Genomic DNA, 24,533 nt, shown 5'->3' on the forward strand with positions numbered 1-24,533 from the left:
TTTAGTCCAAAAGAGGATTTAAACATGGAGAAGGCTGGCCACTACTTAATGTAAGAAAATCTGGCTTCCTGGTTTAGGAGAGAAGACTTTAGAGAAATAAAACTCCCCAAAGAAGAAAAAGAAAACAGTGAAAATAAAAAGTAAATAAAATATAGTTTGTAATCAGGTTAAGGCAATTTGGACATGAACAGCAATGGTCCTGGAAATTATATTAATTCCCCTTGACTGCTTGGCTCACACAAAGCTGTGCCACGGGGGGAAATGAAGCTGTAGTCTCTTATGCAAATACCCCGAAGGCGGCGATGGGACGGTGCCCAAAAATATCACACGTTTAACCTGGGGCTGCTCTGCATGATTAATCCATGTAGGTACTCCCCCTCACTTGGCGTCAGTCCTTTTCTGTCTCTCTATCCGGTAATCTTAACAGAATTTCATTTTCTTTTTTTTTCATGTTTGTGCTTATAGGTGGTCACAATTAAAAGCAGTTCTTTAGTTTCTCTCCTTCATATCAGCTGTGCTGCTTTCACTTCAACCACCGTGCCATTATTTTGCAAAGCTGCCTTCTGCCACGTCTCGCCAACCTCTACAAAGTAATGACTGTTGCTGCATTTGATTGGCGACTATCTTGCCAGACTGCATCACCGGGGAGTCACATTACAATTAAACCAATACTCTGGTGTGTAATCCTGCAATCATCATTATAGTTTGTTAACTGGTTCAGCCCAAGTACGAAAGGCTGACCTGTTTTACTCATGCAAGATTGTCTTACTGCAGCAGCAGCATCTCTGATTTCTTTTTGAAGGTCTAATTGGAAAGCAGTGCCTCCTACCAGGGACAAAATTCTGTGCTTCACCTTTAAATTACACGTCTGCTGTATTGGTTTCAGAAGTGAGAGTGGGACCACCCCCCTGGTAAAAAAAAAATCGAATGGGTTTGTCAGATTTTTAGGCAAATCTGACAAACTAGTACTTTGGCATCCACTTGTCGCAACCCTCGCAATCTTCAAGGCACTCAGTGCTTTTTCCTTCCACCGTCTTTAATTCAGTGTTGCGACACTTGGAGTGCATCTATTGATTGTGGCGCTAAATTTGTTTTGGGCTGATGCAACTCGCTTAAGTCAGACTTCTGAGGGGAGTTCACTGATTTGCATGGCAACACTGTCTCTTTTCATTTTCCAGCATCAAACTTTACCTGCTGTTTTAACATTTTGTACAGTTGTCGTAGAGATTTGAACATTGATTTGATGTTTTATTACAGAAGAAACCACATACACCTACAGATATCATATGCTTAATATTCTTCCTTTATATGTATAGAATGCATTACTTTTTGCAGTATCTTTGTGTTGGCATTCTCGGGAAATACTTGGTTTTGTTAAAGAAATGGGATGAAAGACAAGTAAATCAAGTGAAAGATTTATGGTGTGGGGGACTAAAGCTTTCCCATACACTCACTGAGACGTTGGATTATAGACCACTGTTCAGCAGAGTAATAGGTATTTGTTTCCACAATCAGTAAATGGAATTACTCTTGGAAGTGCTCATGCCTTTATTATGCAATTAAGTGTGCTGGCTCTATTTTCCTTGTGAGGATAACTTGCATTACTTAGATAGCATATCAAGACCACGGGTCAATCTCTGAGGCTAAAAGAATTTGAGCTAATACAGTGCAAGTTTATCTTAAAAATTCCTTACTTACGAAAACTCTTCTGATCTCTAGAAGAGATTCCCATATTGTGACAGCTGTACTGGGTGTTGACTTTTCTCAATTAAAAAAATTTAAATATCAATACTTAAGGCTTAATACAGCCAGGCAGTTTAATAGCAAGCCAATAGGTTTAGCTGATCATAAGCAATTTGCCAATCTATTGGTATCAGCATTTATTATGGACAGTTAATAAAAATTTGAATGAAGGATAAAGAAAAAAATGTGAGAAACACCCTTCAACTATGTTTGTCCACCAGAGGGCTTTTGCAGCTTCCCTGTGGGCAATATATTTTGAAGACCATATTTTAAATAATGATATATTCAAACAGTTTCTATACATTGTTAACATCTATCCATCCATTGACCGCTGGGATAAAACAGAGACAGAGAGTCACTCGCATTCACATTCACACCTATGGACGATTTAGAATCACTAGTTAACCTTACCCCACTAACTGCATGTCTTTGGACTTTGGAAGGAAGCCGAAGTACCGTTTCTAACTTTAGCTTAATTTTTGAGTAAAAACCTGGGATAAGCAGAAAGACTGCCTGTCTCTGTACGAGGGCGTGACTGATTTTCTGTTCCCCTTTGACCTTGTAAACCAATTATTTCCTTGTTAGGACTATCCTTAAAAAATTCAGACGGAGGATAATGTCACACGATGGGAAGTTTGTGGCCTTTTCCTGCCTTCAGTGTCTCTCCATTGTGGAAGAAACTGCATGAATTGCGATTTTTAATTAGCCCTCGCCTGCACAATGAGGCCGCGGTCGCTCGAGAGGTGATGTTTTGTGAATGCAGGAAGTCTCCCAACAACGTTGCATTTGATGAGGCTGTCAAGCTCCCTCGCGTCAGCCAGGCACTCAGCGTGTGGCCCTTTTTCAATGTTTCTTTATCGCAAAGTTTCAACACATCCTCTCTCACTGCGTTCAGTCCCCGCTCAGTCTACCCTTAGCTGTGACAGCTAAGAACAAAAACACTACTCTCTTGTTCTCTTTGTACACTTTCTCTCTTTTTTTTCCTGCAGTCTTTTTTTAGTCAAACTAGGATTGGTCAAAGCACAATCAACCCATTTCTGCAACAAGCAGAGGCACAGTGAATCCTTACAGGTCTCAAGGGAGTCCTGCCAAGTTTGGGGCTTTCAGTTTCCCCCCTTTATATAGAAAGGAGAAAGGATGTAAGCTCACTCGCCGAGGAGCATGCCTTTGTTGGTTGCAGGAGACTGACGCACTGCAGGAGTTTTGGAAACAAACCAGGCTGACTCTATTCTCCAGGCCTTGGCTGCTTTTCTCACTACTGTTCTTTACTCTGAAGATACAAGCAGGTCCTATTCATTTCCTACTGCATAGCATTTTTATTCTAATTAGCAGGGAATTACCTGGTATTCCGCCCATAGGAAAAGATGTCATTTAATCCCATACCTATTGTTTACGCTACTCGAATTAAGATGTACCAAATTTGCTTTCAAAAAAATCCACTCCGTTAAAAAAAATTGAGCTCAACTCTTGCCCGTAAACATGCCTTGTAATTTCATTTGGCATGATTTACATAGGAGTTCAGTCGCAGATTTTCCTGTCGTGCTTATTGCTCACGTTTGACGTGGCACATGCTCGAAATATTAAAAGCTTTTTATTTATGATCCTCCGGGGCCCCGAAAAATGGTAGAAGATGATTTCCCCGTAGTGCAGTGATCAATAAATTCTACATATTAATTAAGTTCCACTGTCATTTCCAAGGCTTCTCTCAGGGATAAGCCTCTCCACTCTCTTGTCAGCCAATCGCAGCAAAGCGGGGGCGCCGCACAGCCTCCCCCATGTGCTCATGAAACAAACATGCGTGCAGAGGTGCTGCATCGGAAAGGTGGCGGCCGGCGTCATCGTCTATAATTTACAAGAAGTGTTTTTCGTTTAAATCCTTTTATGTGACAGAAAGGGGTAGCTCTGTAAATGTGAGAAGATCTCAGCTGTGGATCAGAAAACCATGAAATGCTTTTACAGCCCCAGCGGCCTCCCGAAACGATTAGACTCCATTAATGTGTGAAACGCAAATAAAAAGGGAACATGGGAAATTTCAGTTGTGGGAATGCACACAATTTGCTCCTAATCCCTGAACTGAAAAGTCAAAGAGACGAAAGACGCGCCGAGGGAGCCTCTTAAGCCAAAAACAATACGAGACTTCTGGTTGGAAACAGTTGCTGTGCCAAAGATTTAGCCTTTATTGTCACAGCACACAGCCGGCAGTATCCAAAGATCTCTATTAGCGTCGTCTGCTAACCGAGAATTACTACAGATGTTAGTGGGCGTTGCATCTCCATCCTGGCAGTAGCCAAGCAACACGGCACGCCGTGACCTCACAGTCCCGAGTGTTGCTCAGCAAATCCTCGCACTCGGTCTCGCTCTCCGACAACAAGATTAAAAAGAGATTCTCCTCAGCTCTCTGCCTGTTTCGTGCATGTGATCTTGCCGCAGGGTAATAAAACAGTTCCCGCTTCATTCAGCCTCAGATGCAAGTTTCCCCCTGTATATCATTTGACATCAAAAACACTTAAAATAAATTGCTGTAGAAAAACACAATGTTGAGGAAGCCAATTAAGTTTGATTCTTGAAGTGTTACCCTCTGAGCGTGTGTAATGAGGCCCATAGCTTAACTGTGAAGGCTGCTAGCTGATGTTAGACAAAAGAGGGGTTTTTTGGGGGGAGGGGGTTCGTTCACATAAGTACCAGAGACGCTGTTGTTTCCCATCAGCAAAACAGATGAGGAAAGGGGAATGGATGAAATAGCTTGCTGGATGATTAACACCCCCTCTTTTTAAAAATGTATTAATTTTTTTTATTTGCAAGATCGTTCCGTTTTCTCCACACCTGCAAAAACAATTCACTTAAAGGGACGGCGTTGGTCATTTTTAGGCAACCACTCAAGCGTCAAATTTGCTCCCAACCTGTCGTGTAATGAAAACGTAAATAAAACAAAAAAACAGCTGGGATTTTTGCGATTTTTGACAAGTCATCTGTCCCAGTTGCAGCCCCGATGCTCTGCACTTCAAAATAAAAGTATCCCAACCCAATTCAAACACCTTTCACTTGCGCCACATTGAAATTCAAATATGGTCTGATTATAATGTTTAATGTGGATGCCACCCTCAGCGGTTTTAAAAGCATGTGATATAGGCATGAAAAGAGCCCCTTTTTTAGCTGTTTGCATCGCTCTCTGAGGCTCTCTGTCGCTTTTTTTTGTTTGGGTTTTTTTTTGTGCACAGAGTGCCTGGTCTTGAAAAAACACAAGGACAGCTAAGGATTATGTTTCTGCATGCGTCTTTCATTGCCTTTAATATGCAAATAAAAGATTAGCTTTGAAAGGAAACTGTTTGGCATAGGAGTTATTTCTACCAGGGGGTGATGCTAACCACCTTTTTTTTCCTAGGTTTTTTTTTTCCCTCTTGTCAAGATCAGACTGAACCATTCCACCAGGAAACAGCATTCAGAGAGCTTTGCTGTGACAGTGAAGGAGCACAGTTATGGATAGCATAAAGCTGCTACGTGCGGGGCAAAATTCCAGGCTTCAATAACATGACTCAGGAATACTAATTTAAGTCAAAGGCATGTGTCAGTGTTTCATTTCAGCCACATGGTATAATTTAAATGACGACTCTCAGCATGGCTCGGGCACATCAAACAAAATAAGAAAAAACCCGACATGTCTGCAATTCATAGCGAAAGCCGAATGCAGCCGGGTAAATGACTTTGGTATTACACTGTCAGAAAAGCATTTCAAATGTGCCATGGGAAGCAATTCTAGCATTTCTTTTGATCTCCACTGCAGAGGGGAGGAGGAAGGATTAGGAAACATTTCATATCATGGAATTGTGATCCCGGCATTAGAGCTATACAATGCGCGTGCAATGTCAACATCTATAATTGAGTGATTTAAATGACCTAATTTTTGCGTATGGGCTACCCTTGCAGTTGCATAGGCATCAGAACATTTAACCCTTTAAAATCGCACTGTGGGCTTAATAATGATGGATCCACTGAAAACAAGTACAAATAGCTGATTCTCAGCCTCTCTTACTGTAGCTAAGTGACCCTAAACGCTGTAAACCCATGAATCACCACTCATTTTTTTAAAATATTTTGCTTCCAAGGATCCAGACTTTGGCTGCTTCTTCACTCTCTAAAATGTAAAAAAAAAGACAGACCTATTTAACATTGACCTATGAATCATTCAAGTATTAAAACAGCATCTAACTGAAGGGATGACCCAGTGTTGTGTTTATACATAACAGACAAAGAGCCATTTTTAAAGGCACCTTGTTATTAGCGGACTGTGAAAAAAATGTATAATTCGTTTCCAAATTTTAGCCAAATCTATGAAAAATGCCAATGATAACACATTTACACAAGCACAATGGTATGTTTGTAACAACAAGGTGATTCCCAAAGAGAGATTAGCTGGAAACTTGGGATTTCTCAGGATGGTGTGCAGTGTGTCCTTAAAAAAACTGAGGAACCTGGCAGTGGCATGTCTAAACTATCTGCAGCTTATGAACAGCATCAGAAAGTCATGTCCTTAAGAAACGGGAAACAATCTTTCAGAGACCTGACACAGGATATGCCTCTTTCTTAAAATCCCATTCTTGACACCTTCACCTATTCCTGAAGACTGCTTAAAGAAATTACCAGGAGGTAACCCAAGAGTGTTCAGGCTGTGTTGGAGACTAAAATTGGTCATACCAAATATTCACTTTTCAAGCTCATTAGATCTGTTTTTGCCTTAGTGTCAATGCTTTAATAAACTGCTGCACCTGTTTTCCATTTTTCTAGAGAAATACAAGGAAATTAGTTTTGCCTCTAGATTTTTGCACACTACATGCTAACATACACAGAGCCTATTCTAAAATAAAATCAACTGTTTGTCTACTCTGAAGCAGAGTATATTTAATTTAGATCGACAGCTCACCACACTTATTAAATCAGCATCCAAGATGCATAGGCCGCTGTTGTTTGGCATATCGACTCTGTGCGCGCGCACACACACACACACACACACACACACACACACACACACACTGAGACAGTGAGGTGCAGATTATCCAATCAAACGTCCGTGCTGGCCGTGTACAATTGATCAGAGTGCATTTGCTCCGGGCTGACAACCCAGTGGGCACTCACAGAGTTTTTGACTGGCTCAGAGGGGGGTTAAGGATTATTGACTGTTGGATAAAGAAAATAGAGAAATCTACAGAATAGAGAGTTGCCAAATAATTGGATTAAACAAACAAATTAGTGTGCTGAATGTATAATCAAAATGATGAAGCAGCCAAAACACTTGCTGGACTTGTTTGTGCTACTCGAGGACTGTTCGGAGGTTTTAAAGCTAATTTAAATTAAATTAAATGCTCCAGTGATGACCTTGAGTGGCTTTCGGGACTTTTTGTGTTGTTTTTTTCTTGTGTGAACTTAAAAGCAAAAGATTCTGGGTGCACATCTATGCACAATGACTGTAGCATAAAGGGTATTCTTGACTTTATTTCTATCAATGAATCCAAGCGTTACCAGGGTGTGTGATTTATATGTTCCTTGACCTCCTTCAGGCCCTGCAGAATGGAGTCAGTGTGTGCCTGAGTAGCCTAATTGGGTTGACAGCGCAGTGCCATGCCTCTTGCTCACACGCATGACATCTCTGACAGAGCGGCGTGCCTCCGCAGTCCTTTTGGCTGTTAAAGGTGCTAGCTCTTGAGCAAATGTTTAAACAAGCCACCACAGACAATGCAATGCTGTTGACTCCCCCCGAACGCTTTTTGAGTGTTTGCATTTTTATTGTTGAGCTGTAAACACTTACAAAAAAACCAACAGCGGATGAAATGCGGCTCCAAGTTAATGAATAGACTTTAATGGACACTCTAGGAATGTGTTTGCTAATTTTCTGTCAGACCGCGCGCGTGCGCTTTTAATGAAGCTGAATGAATTGCGCATCAGGTTGCCGGTGCGTGCGGCGGATCACGCTGAATAGGTCCTCTCAGTCGTGCGGTGCCGACAGTTCAAATGAGGCCTCATAGGTGGAGGAAAAGGAGGAAGGGCAAAAGGGAGGAAGGAGCAAAGTGGAAAGCACACGAGGCCGGGCTTCATGAATTCATTTCCCCTCTCTCCCGTGTCAGGGGAGGGGAGGACCTCGTCTGAACCTATTACAGTGGTAACAAGGTGACAGCGAGTGGTCTTGCGATGGGTTCTGGCCTCCGGAGCTGTCTGGCTGGCCGTCTATGTTAATTACGGGGGGAGGGGGGGAGAATGAAAGTGTGAGGTGTGGGGACACTGTTAGACAAAAACGTTTTACTAGATAGCCTGAATAAGGCAGCGCTTCACTCTCTCTCTTTAAAGCAGGTTTGTAGCCTAAAGGCAGAACTAAAAGAATGGTGGTGCATTAAATCATATAGATAAGAGAGGTATACAAATCACACCCCAGGCAAATCAGCAGACCATGAATTACCGAGACCTTTGGTCAGTTTAATTCAGTTTTTTTCATTTTTTATATTGTAAGCTAAAGACCCCTTTCATTCAACAATCTCCTGTGAGCAAACACTTGGAGATAGGGAGAAAGAATCCCCTTTACCAGGAGGGGACCCTCAGCTGAAACAGGCTCAGTGAGGGGAACTAGTTGTGATGAACACAAGCCCGATTTCATTTCCCTCCTTTCCCTTTACACAGTATTCAAAGACCTGGTCGCTGGTAATGTCCTCAGCTTTCGACAGAAAACACGTGTGTAGCATGTCTGCTCCACTGTGGGAAAAGTCGCGTCATCTTTCTGCAAGGGAAGCGGCACAGGCGAAGTTCACTAGCGAGAGCATTTTTAGTGCAATGTAAGTGGGCGATCAGGAGATGTCATCAATTCCAATGCATGCCAGTTGCCACGGAAACAGAAGTGGAGAGGCTTTTCTCAAGGATCCTGTTAAACATTTAGAGTGTGCAGAGCTCAGAGGGAGAGAGGAGGAGAGAGAAGAAAGGGAGCGGAAGAGACATGTCGTGGACAGTTGTCCGTCTTTCCATCTGGAGTTTTGTTTTTCTGCCTGTTTTTTTTCTATTATAATTGTAAAGTACAGTGCAGAAATTGGTTTTAAGTGATTAAAATTATACAGTTCAAAAGCCTGCTATTTACCTAAAGGCATTTGCTAACGCTGCCATTAATGCATTAACATTTAAAATAGAAGCGATGTGCAGGTCTCGCTGTTTTAGGGCAGCCTGAAAGGGTTAGACACAGTGCAGCCTTTTCAGGAACACAATGCCCTGGCCTTCTTCTGTTTGGTGCTGTCTGTTTTTTCTCAGCAAACGGCCTCAAGGACAGCTTGGCTTATTATTGATAGTGCAGAAGCTCAGTGTGTTCTCTTGTCGTCAGAATTATAAACTTCAGAGGTGTATGACCACAACCACTGTAGCTTGTATGCCCTTCTCCTTTGTATCAGGGGTTTCCAAAGTAAAAGCATCTTCCACAGCGGATGGATCTGCATATTTTTATGCTGGACACTCTTGCGGTTGCAAGTCACCTCCTGGTCTCAAACCAGGGCTCTTTTGCATGTTAGGTGAATGTGCCTGTACTTTATAGCAGCGGTCCCCAACCTTTTTTGCGCCACGGACCGGTTTATGCCCGACAATATTTTCACGGACCGGCCTTTAAGGTGTCGCGGATAAATACAACAAAATAAAACTAGTACCGGTACCAAAAAAAAGAAGATTTATTCATAACACACGTGAAAAGACCCAGAAAAACCGAGTTAACGATAAAAACGATAACAAAATAACGCTGAAAACCGATAAAAACCCTGAAAACCATACATTTCACACCCGAGCCTCAACTCTCGCGGCCCGGTACCAAACGACTCACGGACCGGTACCGGTCCGAGGCCCGGGGGTTGGGGACCGCTGCTTTATAGTTTATATCTGGATCCTGAAAGAGTATTTCTGCAGTGTTGAATATTGAATGGTCACATCAATTATATTTGATATACATTCCATTAGATATTTTTTATTTTAATTTTTGACAAACAAAAATGTTAACTAACTGTTTTATTTGTCCTTCTATACAAAGTGCAAGGCATTGGAATTCATCCCACCACCCAACCTTGTTGTTTATCTGCACAAGTTAGCAAAGCTGTGGCCGACTGTGGCATAAAAGCACAAGAGTTGTGTGGCACATCCTGATCGAGGAGCTCTTCTCCTGTGGTAATCTCCCAGCAGACAGGCCCTAAATGGGGAAAGGACTCTTGTGGTATAACGACGTGGGCTCAGCAGATAGGGGCTCTGTGTAATTCCTGTTAATTACTGTCCAGGAGGAGATAAGACCTGGTTGGAGAGGCTAAGAGAAGAGATAAGGAGGATCAGGGATTCGCCTGAAGGATTTTCCACCCCTTGGGCAAAAACAGTCCAGTTGTCAAGAAATAGTCTTAAGTTTGAAGCTGCCCTGAAGTAGTTGTTGTTTTTGTTCTTTACCTACTGAACTAATGGAATAATAGTGCTTGTTTTAAGAGCAGTGGCAACGGGTGAACTGGAGGGCTTATCTATAATGACATCTGAAAAGGTTCTATCGCAAAAGAGACATGCTGACTAGTGGTCCTGTCAAAATGTTTACATTCAGTATTGGATTTTTTCAGGTAAATTTTTGAAAAGCTGCCAGAGTAAAATGCGAATTCAAGTGCTTTTACATGATCTGGGTATTGCTAAAAAGGTCTACCGAGATTCAGGCTAATAAAATAGCAAATCGACAACACACTAGTTGTTTCTAAGGCCCCCTGCCTGGTATTACAGTGGATTTTTTTGCAGTTGGGATGTCATTTTGCACCCCTGACATGCCAACCGCATTGTCTCCCATGTCCTCTTATGGTGATATTTGACAAACAAAATACGCCTGAATCTGACAGTTCTTGACACCACATCTATCCATTCTTTCATCTAGCATAGGGCTGCAGTCTGGACAGATGTCTAGTCCATCACAGAGGTAATGTAGAGAGACAAACACACGCTAACATCAGAGTCACCATCTAAACGAGAAAGCTTGTCTTTGAGTACCGGATGAAATGCGTGCAGGAACAGGGAGAACATAGAAAGACCCCAGCTAACCAGGAGGCACTCACTCTGAACCTTCAAGCAAGAGGAGACTGTGCTAAAATGTAATGGAATTAGTAGAATAATCATGAAATATCACTCTTTAAATATCAGTCTTTATTGCATCTACAACCTCAAGTGCAAGATGACTCAGTTGATCAAAAGTTGGCCATTTGTTGATTGCTCTTTTTAAGGCAAAGCACACACACTCAAAAAAAGTAGTAATACTAATTGCAAATTTCTTTCTAATTTCTGGGGCATTTCTTTCCAAAGTCAAGAAGCACATCAAAATAGGCATATGAAAACATTCTTACCCAGCACTTGAGTAAAACCATTGATGCCACTGCAAATATTCACAGCATGACTTGAGGGATTTTCTTTTAAGAATAGTTCAAAGCAATTCGCAAAAAAAAAAAAAAACCCCACCAAAAAACACCATCCCTATGAGACCTAATTCATTTCTTTGCCACATTGCAAGTCTCCATTAAGATGCACCAGGGATGGATCTCGCAAGTTGTCAGTCACCTCTGGTCTACCGTGAAATTCGACCAAATCCCGGTTGCTGTTTTGGCTGGGTTTTACAGAAGTACCTCTGACCTAATAACACACAGCATGGTTCTTTTTGCACACAGAAAACTTGTGTACTAGTATGGAAAAATGGGATGCTGATGCAAGAAGACAATGTGTGGTTCTTTGAAGGAATTAAACACTGCATGGTAAACTGCAACTGCTCCCCGGGGCTTCGAGTACGCGGATATATGAGCTCATATTGGAGAAACGAGGCTAGTTGTCTAAATGCATTACTGTAATAAAACCTGGGAGGGGAAGCGGTGCTGTGTATCTGCCTGTTGACCTTGTTAGTATTAAGTTCCTGAATTGCTCTCCGGGGTGGCCACGCTGGCAAGAGGCACCGGTGGCAGATTCCTAATTTTTTACTTTTTGGTTTAATTCTTGTCTTTGTTCCTGCTTATTAACAGCTCAGCAGAGGAACTGTGTCTTCTTTACTCAGCGGCTCATCATTAGCAGCTGAAGCATATTTTGTACTTGTAATACACAGAACACCAAGATACTAATTACCTTTCAGTCACCAATATGGCCTGCTTTTACTCCCTTCTTCTCATTGAGCAGCCGCTGCTGTAAAGAAGCAGGCATTTGCGAAGCGTCTGTATAAGTCGCATGACAGCCATTCATCAGTTTGATAAATGATTATCAAAAAGAGGCAGAATATGTAAATTTCAGAGCTTAGAGATCAGAGCTCGCCTTACTCATAGTGATTAGAGAACAAACAAACTTTCTCACAAGTAAGAGTGATTAGTTTTTGATTACACCAAGGGATTTTTGTTTCTTTTTTTAAATAAACTGAAAAAGTAGCAAAAGATTGGGTAAATTTGATTCTCCAGCTGGGATAGATGTAAATGCCTGTAATTTCCTCCTCCACTGTCTTAAATGGTTTCTCATTTCATCGTGTACTGTGATTAAATTAGTCAAATCTGTGCACTGTTCTTAATGGACCTTCCATTATTCTAGATATTAGTCGACACAGAAAGTCATTTAACACGTTTGTACAGCTAAATTATTTGAATGATGAGTCCGAGGACACTTAGACGAGTTCTTGCTTTAGTTTTAGCACACACACATAAACTTGTGATGTGTAATGCTTCCTTAGACCTACGGTACAGAAAATGAACATCAGGTCTGGGGATGTTTTTTCATATTTTGAGCAAGGCCTCTTAGTTGCAGTCAACTTTTCAGCAAGTTCGAAAAATGAAGTTAACATAGAAGTGAACCTGCAGTTCCTACAATGGCCACTTGAGGTTTGTTTCATAAGGCAGTCAGCCTCTATAGATTGAAGAAATACGTTTGATTACTTTGTGACAACTTTGCAGCAAGTGGTTTTTCTTTAATTCATTCAAACCTGTGACATCATCATCGTCTATGGCTCCAACTCGCTACACCAAAGTGACATTTAAGGTATAACTTACTAAGTTTCCCTGTGATATCTTCCCCAACCCTGCAGAATACAAATGGAGGACAAGTGATGGAGAAGGAGAAGATAAGGAAAACGAGGGATGGTAGTGGGTCAGCAAGGAGGAGAGATTGAGGGATATGTGCAGAGACTGGGGTGGGAAGGTCGGAGGTAGGGGGGATGGGTACATTCTGGCTGGGAAAAGGACAGTGCGGAAGGGCGGTTCCGTAACTTTCTCATCCGTATGACCCAGTTCCAATGAAGCAGCAATAAAAATAAACCTGATGTGTACTTTCTAAAGTCTAAAATGTGCCGGTTAAATGGTTGCAAACATATTAAATGGACGATTGGTGTAGTATTTTGGTGTTGTTTGTTTTTTTTCCTTTTGCGGTACAAGCATTCAGGTAAACACAACCAGACCTGTGGCGATGGATAACACAGCAGATGCCGATGCCTGGCGAGAAAATTCCCTGTTTTTACTCTTAACACATCCATGAATGTTTCATATTTGTAATGTGACAATAACACGGGCATCAGGCTCAGCAGGAATTAGTGATGTTAGAGTGCTATATAAAGTGAAAGAGTGTGTTGTGTGCTGTGTTGCTTGGCAAACCTCAGTCTTGATTAATTATGCATGCTGTTTTTTTTCTCTCATGAAATCAGTTTTTACTGTACAGTGAAAATGTACACATAATGTATATTTATTAAGTGTACGTCTTTCAATTACCTCAAGGCTTTCTTTTCACTAATTCAATGATCCTAGTTAGCATTGTATGACAAATCAGGAGGAACTGTATGTCTGGTGACTGAAGATATTGGAACTGTTGCCTTCATGGTCTGTGGATATCAAGGCAAACGGATATGAACCATCTGTAACAGAAAAATTAAGTACTAAGAAATGTTCAAGTTATATTTACTGGGTTCTTTTAACACCCACAAAAAAATCCTCAGAAATCTAAAAATGTTTATTAATTTTGTGAATGTATTTCCAGTTTTGTTTTCTGTTCTATGCTTAGTGCTGTCCCCAAAAGCCATCTGGACTGGTCCATGAATGACTATATTTGTGTGCAGTTACTTACAATAGCCACTGTTGGCTGTAAAAGACAAGCCTCATTCAAGATTCATTCAGATGCAAACAATCGCTGGTTGCTGTTCCCATCAGTCCAGTATAGAAACGCCGTTTAATCTTTTTGGCATTTAAACAGCAGCGGTATGGCGGACCTTCCAACTGGCTTCAAAACAGAGAGGGGTTGCAAAACAATGCATGCAAGACGGAGGTGGTTAAAAAAAAAAAAGTATTCTTTAACTTTCAGTGAAATAAAAAAACTAAAATTCCCTCAGAATTAGGTGGGTTTTCCTTTATGGAGTTTTCAGTCATGCTTTCCACCTCTGCGTGTCTAGACTGATGCATCACAAGTTGCAAGACAATAAATTACAAAACGCATCATGATGACTTTGTTGTTGTCTTGTCATGGCACAAAAATGAGTGTATAATGGGCCTAATCTTCCCTGTTTGTTGGATGCACTGAAAATAAATACACTGTAAGACTGTTTACTCTGTAAATTGATCATAGTGACCTATAATTTTAATCAGCTTTTTAAAATGTCACGAGTTCTAGAACGGATAAAAATGTATCATTAGCGTTGTTAATACCAAGTTCTTTTCATTTAACAAGGGCTCTGTGTAACTGAAAGCAGGAAGGTTGTCGAAACTGCCTCAGTGTCACTTTAGCAAGTGTCTGATGCCAGTGTTAAGGGCTGATTATGTAGATAAGGCAGTGAGCAGGGACCTCTGTGCAGTCTGCGAGGAGATGGGTAATGGTAACACTCATGGGTGTTCCAGACCTACTGTTGGTGATTATTTTTTTCTAACACCACCTTCTCCCAAATGAGTACCTGGTTCAATTTTTAAAATTAGAGCACAAACGTGGGAAGTGGAAGTGGGTCTGGCAGTCTACCACAGACTAAAAAAATGCAAGGCAACTAGGACCCCTATAGTCAAAAGAAAATTGTCATTTCCATTTGCAGGAATTTATATTCAGCACCATTTGCTCCGAGACCTTTCGCCTCTCTTATGTATGCATCCATCAAAAGTTGAAGCAATGGAGAGCAGCAACAAGACCCTACATCGACCAGAGGAGACATTAATGATAACGCATATGAAACTGATTATGTCAGACACAGACTGAAAGGAGGAGCTGCGGAGCAGGAGGGTTGCAAAGCAGCTTGTAGTTGTGCAGCAAAAGTAGACAGCTTAAATAGCATGCAATAAATGAGATTTGCGAGTTGGACATATAGAAGTGTGTGTGACGGCAGGTGAGATTGATTTCCTTTTAATTTCCAATTAATAATCCATCCATCTCTTTTCTTAACTGGTTATCAGCCTCTGGCAGCTGACATTAGATGGGAGGGACGGTCTGAACTGGACAAGGACTAATGGTACGGTGTAGTCACACTAGGGCAAATAGTAGTTGGAGACCATAACAGCACTTATTGTGATCGTGTACATTGAACTGTAGGATGGCAATTTAACTGCAAACATAGGTACTTGGCAACATTGCCTTTATATAGAAATATATCTAGAATATAACCAGTTTGCATCTAGTTGAGTCAAATATCCTGTCATAAACAGACATGTTGCACACAAGTGCTCTTTCACAGATAGACTCCAATTGATCGTAACATGTTACCAATCTGTCTGCAGTCAGTCTGCGATTGTTTGCCTCCTACAGACCCGTGCAGTGGAAAGTGGTTGACGTGACTGACGCTGTTGCACACTTAACTTCTGGATGACCATTTGGTCACCGCAACTACTTGCAATCAGTTGCCATATATGAACAATTTTAGAGGAATTAATGGGCAACCACCAATCTTTCCTCATCACAAATATGCTACCATTCTGTTTTCACTCTAGTGTGATTTAGCCACAACAGAGTGAAACAGACAACAGTCCTCTCACAGCAGTGAGCCAATTAGGCAGCAGTGGTAACTACTGCACCGCCATCCTGTGTGAAGTCAAATGAAGATTTTAAATGATTGTGTAATTCTGTAGTGTCAATTGTCTGAGTGAAAGTTTTTAAGCCCTCTTAGTACATTACACTTAAGAGAGCTCCCACTGATTTTATTCCTTTTTATTCCTATTCTCTACAGCCAAATCCCACTGAATTCCATATTCTCCTTTTATCTCGTGTAAACCTTGGCTGGAGTCAATGAGTCAAGCAGGTTCATTTAACACAAGCTAGCGTACCTTTCCCTTTGTTCTATTTTTAATCAGTGATCACAGTTAAGCTAAATGGTGTAATTCTCACCTTTGTAAACAGTCAGACTCCAGGGTAGATTGCCAGGATGCCACTGACAGCTAAAGCCTGATGTGGCAAATGATCAGTGACGGCTCTGACTAAACCAGCTGAAAGGGGAGCCAGAGAATACGTGCTTTTTAAAAACGACTTATTGCTAAACTTTGATGGGGAAAAAAGGGGGAAAAATCACTGATACCGGTTTCTTGACCGTGGTTTTAAGGTGCAAATCCTAACAGCTTCTAAGAACGCAACAAATTATACCATGCAGGGTTGGCACAGCCGTGTTCTTGAAGATGTTAACTTCACATTTCCATAAGTGATAGTGTTTTTGTGTTGCTGTGTTGCTGTGTTTTGCGCCTCAGGGCTACTTTACCTTGCTTAAATGTGATCACCTGATAGTAGTGACTGTATAATGATACACTTATTTTTAAAAAAGACAAAAAGTGGAAGTTGCGGTAACTTTGCCTCCTCTAAATGAATAATGGGAATGTATTCAACCATTTGCTCCATTGCTCTGGTGCCTATGTTCTCCTTTCTGCTCCGTTATTCATTTTTTTTCCTCTCTTAAAAATATTCAGGGAATTTTAGAAGCTCTGCATTTGCATTACTGCAGTAAATACCCGTGAAAATAAGCTGTCATCAACTTCCTGCAGCACACAACTCAAAATGTGTCCACCCCCCCACCCTAAAAACAGGGCACTGTTTAAATTCCCCCACGTAATGGGCGCCTCTGTTGACCGGCACCCCGAGGTGCCCTCTTATGCAAACGAGCGCATCTCGTTTCTGCGATGCAAATAGCGGGGCAATAAAATAATGCAGAGAAAGACGGAGGAGAATAACTGTACACTCTGTGGCTCTCTTGCCCTAGAGTGCTCGGTGAATTATTTATGAAAGTGCTGACAGAAGAGGAGCAGGTTCAACAAGGCGCTTTTCTCTGGGGTGCAACAGCAGCCAACAGTCAGGTGGAGGCTTGGTTTGTCTTGCTGGCCCTGGATTTTAATGATGGTCCAGTGGTCTCGTTATGTGAGTCTACAGTGTAGCTTTTTCTCCTGTGTCAGCTGAAAAGAAGGGTGGCGTGCAAATCTGTAATCTCTGCTGTGTGTTCTCTGTCCCCGTCCCCCGTTTTTCTTTTTCTTCCCCCCCCTTTCACTCATCCCATCGCTTCCACTCTCCGTTTGGCCTCACAGAGCGCCTCTCTTTCTCACATCTCTGCCTACCACTCTTTGTCGTTTCTCATCTTATTTTTATACACTGCTCCGTCTGTTCCCAAGTTGCTCCTGTCCCCTCTGGCCGACGACTCCCCCCCCCCCCCCCCCCCTCGCGTCTCGTACATTTCCGTCTGTCTCCTTCCGCGCCCTCCTAACGCTATCGCCAATGATTGACGGCGCATTCAACAAAAACGTGAATCATTTCTCCGAGCTCGCATTAGCTAATTAGAAAGCTTTCTAATTTGCTCTCGCAAGAAGAGTTTCAGGTTTAATCATAAAAGTAATCAGGTGTGGTTTGCTTTCACCGAACGCCGTGTCTCCATACTGCGTGATTGGAGTGGTGCAGGAGTTCTCGGCGACAGGTTTGGCGCTGCAGTGGCACTTTCGGATAAGCGAGATTAGCCTGTGAACCCTAAGGAGCCACCCACTGGCTAGTACCAGCAGGCAATGGCTATGGCTGCTGCTGATAAAACATAAAAACACATCAATAAAACTTTCATCCCTTTAGAAATCCCCCGCCCCCCCACTCTGCCAGGCATCCAAATAAGGTCAGCAGCAGGATCCAAAAACTTTGAAGCTCAGGAATGGGAATAAGTGATCAGTGAATTATTGATAATTTGTCTTGGAATTAGTAGTTCTGAATATCGTTTGCATTAATTATTTCTGCATCAAAGTGCTACAGTTTGTTGGTTCACAAAAGCGATTGTTTAATGGCTGTTTGTGTTCATGCTGCAAATTTTCAAATGAATCACTAAAGCAAGCGCAGCTACTGTACGCCCCAGGTCATGGTGTTGCTGAGGTTTATATAACTGCAAATTCTTTACCCTTTTTTTTAAGCTAGTACTTTATTATATGCTTTACAGTATGTAGAGTCATGTTCAGTAACTAAAAGCTATCATTCCTGCTAACACCTTTAACTGAGAAAAACAATCCTGTGCCCCTGTTGTGTTGTCGCTGCCTGTCTCTGAGCATTATCATAATGTGAATCGCGTCTATCAAAACAGATTACAGTTCACATTTTGCAGCCCTTTGACACTAAACGGAGCCTTGCTCTTCCTAACTGTGACACACTTCTTAATTAAATTTTGTATCGACCTCACTAAACTGATGCCACCATGCTGACAGTCCCGTTAAAATTATTGCTTGGTGCACTTACCAGTACAGATTGAGGTATTGTAAAATTTTAGTGTTGTGATGACTCACTCTGTTTTAACCTGCTTCTACCTTTCTCTCCCTCGTACCTTCTCCAGGTTTCCTGTTGTCCTTATGTGTCCTTGTTAAACCCCTGTGTGTGTGCGTGTGTGTGTGTGTGTGTGTGTGTGTGTGTGTGTGTGTGTGTGTGTGTGTGCACAGTCTTGTTGTGAACTTTACTACCTAAAGGCTTTCTAATTAGATCTTTAAAGAAAGCGCTTTTCCGCTGTATTAGTTAATGGTGCCACATCATAAATGTAAAAGAAGAAAGGTTGGCTGATCCCAGCTCCTTCAGTTTATTCCAGTGAAGCTCAAATGAAGGCCACTAGACTGAAACGTTAGCATGCTTTTGATATAAATGGGTGAGGTTTAACTTTGTGTATTCATTGCTGGAATCAAAAGTGTCCTTTTTCAAAGCAAATATCATTTTTACCTCAAAGCATTCCCTTTTTATATGTTAGGAAGGTAACCAATGTTCCATATGACCTATGAGATCTCTTTTTTTACTGAGCAGCTATCACAGAATACATACAGCCAAGCTCTTTTTAGAGCCCTCTTCCTCAGGGCAAGTGCATAATCTGACAGCACCTTCGCTTATAGGTCTTCTCACTGTCAGTCTCGCCTCTCCAGAGGATGGACACATCACAGGTGTCTCCAACAAGAGTCGTCCCCCCCCTCACTACCACAGACTCCCCTGGGGCTCACTTGTCAACAGGAACAGCACCTCCAATGTTTGACCTCAGAGGAGCAGGAAGAGGAGAAGGCAAACACATTAGACTGACAAGTGCGGATAGACACGTGGTGAAAGGGAAAAAATGTTTAAGTAGAAACCTTTATACCATTTATTTTGATGATCCTTTTTATCAAAAGTGTCATGTTATACTTAAAAAAAATTAGCGCCACTGTAAAAAGTTAAAAGTTACTATCAGTCATAGTATAGGTTGTATATTTAATAGGTTAGCATTTTAGTATGTATAATAGCTGCTGCAAAGGCATGACTTTTCATTAATTGAATTAAATTATAGTAGGCGAAGGACAGAATGTTTTTCTAAAATGTTTTTATGTAGCAAGTTAGCTAGCAAGTTAATTAGCAAGCTGTGGTGGACCACTGGAAGGCTCCACTCACACCCAGGTCTCAGGAAGTGTTATTGCTGTGTTTTGGAGGGAAAAGTATTCAGTTGTGTGGTGATGAGTAATAAACGAGGAGTGTTAATCGAGAGCTCTCATGTCACCTGTGTTTACCTCCACAAGGCTAAGTTTAACTGCTTGAAGGAAACTCAAATTGACAGTCACATTTGTATCTGTAAGCTCTAAAAAAACCAAATTAAGTTTGTATTATTTGTAGTTTATTTGTCTAAAATTTCAGCTAGCTAGCAAGTCAGTTGCTCATTCAAAGCCAGCTCAAGCTCAGATAGAGATTTAACAGGGCTTCAGTAGTACATTGGTAATCATGGCCCTGCATGAACTTGGTTCAGGTATTGGTGGATATTTTCTCAAGAGGCCACTTTGATCTGCGAGGTACCACAGGGGTCTAGTTTAGGGCTCCTTTCTATTTTCACTATATATGCTGCCTCTTGGGTATAAATAGCTTTTTTTGAATAAGCACTCCAAGCAATTCTTTGTACACTGGATTGGGTTGCTTGCTGTCATGACGATTGCAGTAATTTACATTTTTATTTAAATTATGGGGTATTATATATTAATATATTTAATTATATTCTCTCACTGTTTTGTAATGTTGTTTTCCTGTTTCTTTTTTAATGCTTGTGGTGCTGCTACTTTAGTCAGCTTCTGTTGTGCTTAAATGTGCTATATAAATAAACTTGACTGGACTTACAGGCCTTTAAGGTTTCATGGTGCAGTTAATGATGACTCAGTTCTGTTAAGAGCCCCTGGAATCCACCTTGGTTTACCAGCACGAGTAAAGGGAGGACTGCCTCTAAAGTGAAATGCAGGTACCTGCCATACTACGATAAAATCTCCCGTACAATCATGAAATTAAAACAAAAAAGATACACACTTTTAGCTGATGCTAATGTTGATCATGAATATAAACTATGGCTTGATTTAAAGAATTCTTTAAATCAAGCCATAGGTGCCTATCTACACAGGCAGTGTTGACCTGTGTAGATAGGCACTGACAAAATTGGCAAAAACTCCCTATTCAACCTGCACACACACGTGCATAGTCATTAATTAACTGTAGCCACTGAAGCCTGAATGTATCTATGGTAATAGGTTCGCCGGTCAGCCAGTAGCTTTGCTGATGTTGCCTAATGGAGTATTAGTCAAAAATTATAAATCTTGTGTACGCATACTGGACTAGAAGGCTCCCGGCACAGTTAATGGTAGCTTTACTTAGGATTTATTTGACCTATGACTTATGAGAGGTGTACTCTTTGAGACTAAGGGGGAAATAAATATTTGATTGACTTAATAACTAACAAATGATATTAAATGAGATGAGAACAACAAATTGTGTTACTTCACTGTCCAGAGAAGTTCAAAAACAGCATTCCCTATCCCGTTTTTCTGCACTTTCTTCTATAAGAGTTGCTGTTTATGTAATTTTTGCAGCATAATAGTGCCACGTATTACATACTATGTGGTTGCGGTTGTGTTGGTTTTGTGCTTTTCTATGATTAATACTTGGAAGGCTCCACTAACGACAGCAGTTATGTATTCATATATGATAATCAGTAGTTTACACAGGCAACAAAAGGCTTGTCAACTGAGAAGAGATTTACTGTTGTTTTAGGCTCCGTGTGGCTGTAGTGATGAAGGTCTGCAAATATGTACTCATATTTTAATGCGGTTTATTTTGTAAAGGTATCCTTTTTTTATTTTTATCATAGGGCATTATTAATATATCCCATTTAGAGGCTCTCTCACAGTACCCTTTTAAAAAATTTTGTTTTTCTATGATTACATTTTAATCGACCTACTTTTTACTTTTTATTTGTCCTTTTTTTTTTTGCACTGTTCCTATTTTCACTGGTTATATCCCAGCATTTTTCATTTTGAGGCTAGCAGTTGGCTTTGGTGTTGGGTAATTCTGGTGAACTAGCAAACTAGCTCTGATGATAGCTTCTCGTACAGTGTTTCATTCTTTGGAATGATTCTTGTAAAAATAAACTTGTAATCCTTTAAAATTAGTCTACATCTGTCATTATCTGTTTACAGTGTCCAATGTTTTTTTGTTTTTTGTTTTTCTTTCCAGCCGGAAAGGCTAAAAGAAACATGGGAAAAAAAGTGCAGAATCAACTGTATGCTAATGCCAAAGATAATTTGGGCAACTTGTAGCCATAAACATCATATGGTGAGGTGCCCTCTGATTCCACCCCCGTTGTCCGAGTGTAGCTTGGTTAGTGTTGTGTACTTGCGTCGTTCTGTGGATTTATTGCAGACTTTCTCAGCCTCTTTGGAGACTTAATGTGCCAGAGTGTTTTCCTTGGTTGGAGCTTAATGGGCTGTTTGTATTTTGTGCCCAGAAAACACATTCTCGAATCCAGCCTGACTTTCGCTCGCTGCCGTTTCTTATCTCCTGTGTTTGGTACAAGCTCTCATACAACCCTGTTTACATGGAAGCAAATCTCTCTCTGTTCATATCCCCGCGATATTCCGCTCTAAAACCTGCCGCAAATTAAAGTCACGACTTTGGTGTGAACTGCTTCATTCAGCATTACAGCCCACGTCCCTAACTGATAACAAGGAATTGTTCTTCTGTATCACATTTCTACCATTGTGGCCAAATCTCACTCCCTGCAGTGCATTTTCACAGCATACATCTATTATTTCTGCACTGCGATCAGATATGGCGCAGCCTTCCCGAAAATCCCCAACTTTAACCTTGTGAAAAAGCTTGCAGATTGAACTATCTCAGCAGTTCCCAGCATCTCTAAGCTGACAGAATGTCTTCATAGCAGTTCAGGGCTCCTCGGTACCCATGGATCTGTGCGTCATCCGATAGTTTGACAGGCAAGTGTGCAGGCGCCCACACGTTCACGCACTGACACACACACACACACGAGCGCACTCTCTAGTGAGAAGCAGGGGGCCAATTATGGGGTACTGTGACAGGGAACGGCTGTGGGGAAGTCACTGTCCCCCCAGGCAGACCACAGTGCGCCCGACATTCTGCCAGCATGTCCACTGACGGTGATAGGAACCCTGTGATACCGCAGTATGGAAAAACAAAGGCACAATGGAAACCTTAAAGCTGTTGTGAAGGATATGTTGGCGGTGTTTTCTCAGCAGACACTATAATCAGATCATATTGAACTGTGCTGTGCTGTGTTTACTTGCCCACTCACTGTCTATATTGAGAAAAAAATTAGCCCATGTTTTCTCATGGGAATCTTATTTCTCAGGCTAAAATCAAAGCAAGGATGCATGAAGCATTGTAACTTGTAGTAAAAAAAAAAATCCAGGGATTCTTTTTCTTTTTAGGTTAAACTTTGTATAAAGAACATTTGTTTTGTCAGTGGTAAAAGAAGGCACACCCACACCCAAATGTCATAAAAAAATATTTGGTCCTTAGTGTAAGACTTTCAAACTGATACCACAGGTGCTGAGAAAATCTCGGACAAATTCTAATCTCAGTGATCTCAACTTCAAGGTCAGAGATCAAGTTTTCTTAAAATATTGTGAATGTGATAACTCAAGAAGGAAGGATTTTCAGATTACCACAGATGTATGTGTGGTATGCTACCTACAATATATCTGTGTATTCTTCAGTTCACCGAGGCCCTCGGGAAGAGGTGGAGGCGTGGCCTCTGTTTTTAAAAACAAACTTAAAGTTCGGCAACTACCCTCTCCTACCTATTCTAGTTTTGAGGCTCAACTATTGGAGCTTGCCGGACCCCCAACGATTCTATGTGCTGTGATTTATCGACCACCTAAATATAATAGGTCTTTTATTTGCGAATTTGCTGACTTTTTAGGTTCATTTTTATTAAGTTATGACCAAGCTCTTATCACTGGAGATTTTAACATACATATTTGTTGTGCTGATGACCCCCTAGCCAAGGATTTTCTTGCCCTAATTGACTCTTTTAACCTTACACAGTGGGTCAGGGAACCAACTCATCTTAAAGGTCATACTTTGGATTTGGTCCTCTCATATGCGTTGGATATTTGTACTATGGACATTGATAATGCTGGTATTTCTGACCATTTTTTGGTCATGTTTGATGTTGAGCTATGTGCAATTGATTTAAATTCTAAAGGCTGTCATCGCCCTGTACGTATCATTAATTCTGAGACTGTGGCTAACTTCATTACGGCCTTTCTAAACTTTGCCTTTTTTGATCCAGATTTCACTGATACAAACTGTTACACACCTCCATTGGTTGATGATTTTGCCAACGCTATGCTATCCACCTGTTGTTCCATCTTAGACACTGTGGCCCCTATAAAGATGAAATGTCCCAGAACTTCTCATCAACCATGGCTAAATGACACTATACGAGCCTTACGTCGTGTCTGCCGTCAATCTGAAAGGAGGTGGAAAAAAGACAGGCTTCAGATATCCTATGACATTCTTTGTAGGAGCCGCTTTCTCTACCAGAACTCCGTAAAGGCAGCTAAAGCAGCTTTCCTATCAGACATTATTGAGACTAATAGCCACAACCCCCAAATGTTATTCAAAATTTTTAATTCAGTGATAAATCCCTGCCCGGACTCTTCGAGCTCGGCCTCTCAGGCTCTCAGCAATTTCTTAATCATTTTAGTGGAAAAGTTTTATTACTGAAGGCTTCACACTCTCACTCTCTTGTGCTGAATCCTGTTCCGGTTTTAGGATGCATGTCCACCTTTTCTCACTTTGAGCTGTTATCACTCCCCACTCTTAAGGGAATAATTGAACAACTGAGAAACTCAAATTCAGTGCATGATATCCTTCCATCCCGAATTATCAAGGAAGGTTTTGAGGAAATTGGGCCTTGCATCTTATTCTTAATGAATTTATCATTGTTAGCGGGCTGTGTCCCGACTGCCTTTAAACATGCGGTAGTGCACCCCGTTCTTAAAAAAAGTAATTTCGATCAGAAAGACCCTGCCAATTATAGGCCAATC

General features: G+C 41.3%; 1 protein-coding gene across 3 annotated transcripts in view; it reads left to right on the forward strand.

Moving 5' to 3' along the window:
- Nucleotides 1-24,533, forward strand: part of LOC134620172 (interleukin-1 receptor accessory protein-like 1-B) — a 335,420-nt gene that overhangs the window by 34,222 nt on the left and 276,665 nt on the right. The window lies entirely within an intron of this gene.

Source organism: Pelmatolapia mariae, linkage group LG23 (genome assembly GCF_036321145.2).
Source record: "Pelmatolapia mariae isolate MD_Pm_ZW linkage group LG23, Pm_UMD_F_2, whole genome shotgun sequence".
NCBI classification, from domain to species: domain Eukaryota; kingdom Metazoa; phylum Chordata; class Actinopteri; order Cichliformes; family Cichlidae; genus Pelmatolapia; species Pelmatolapia mariae.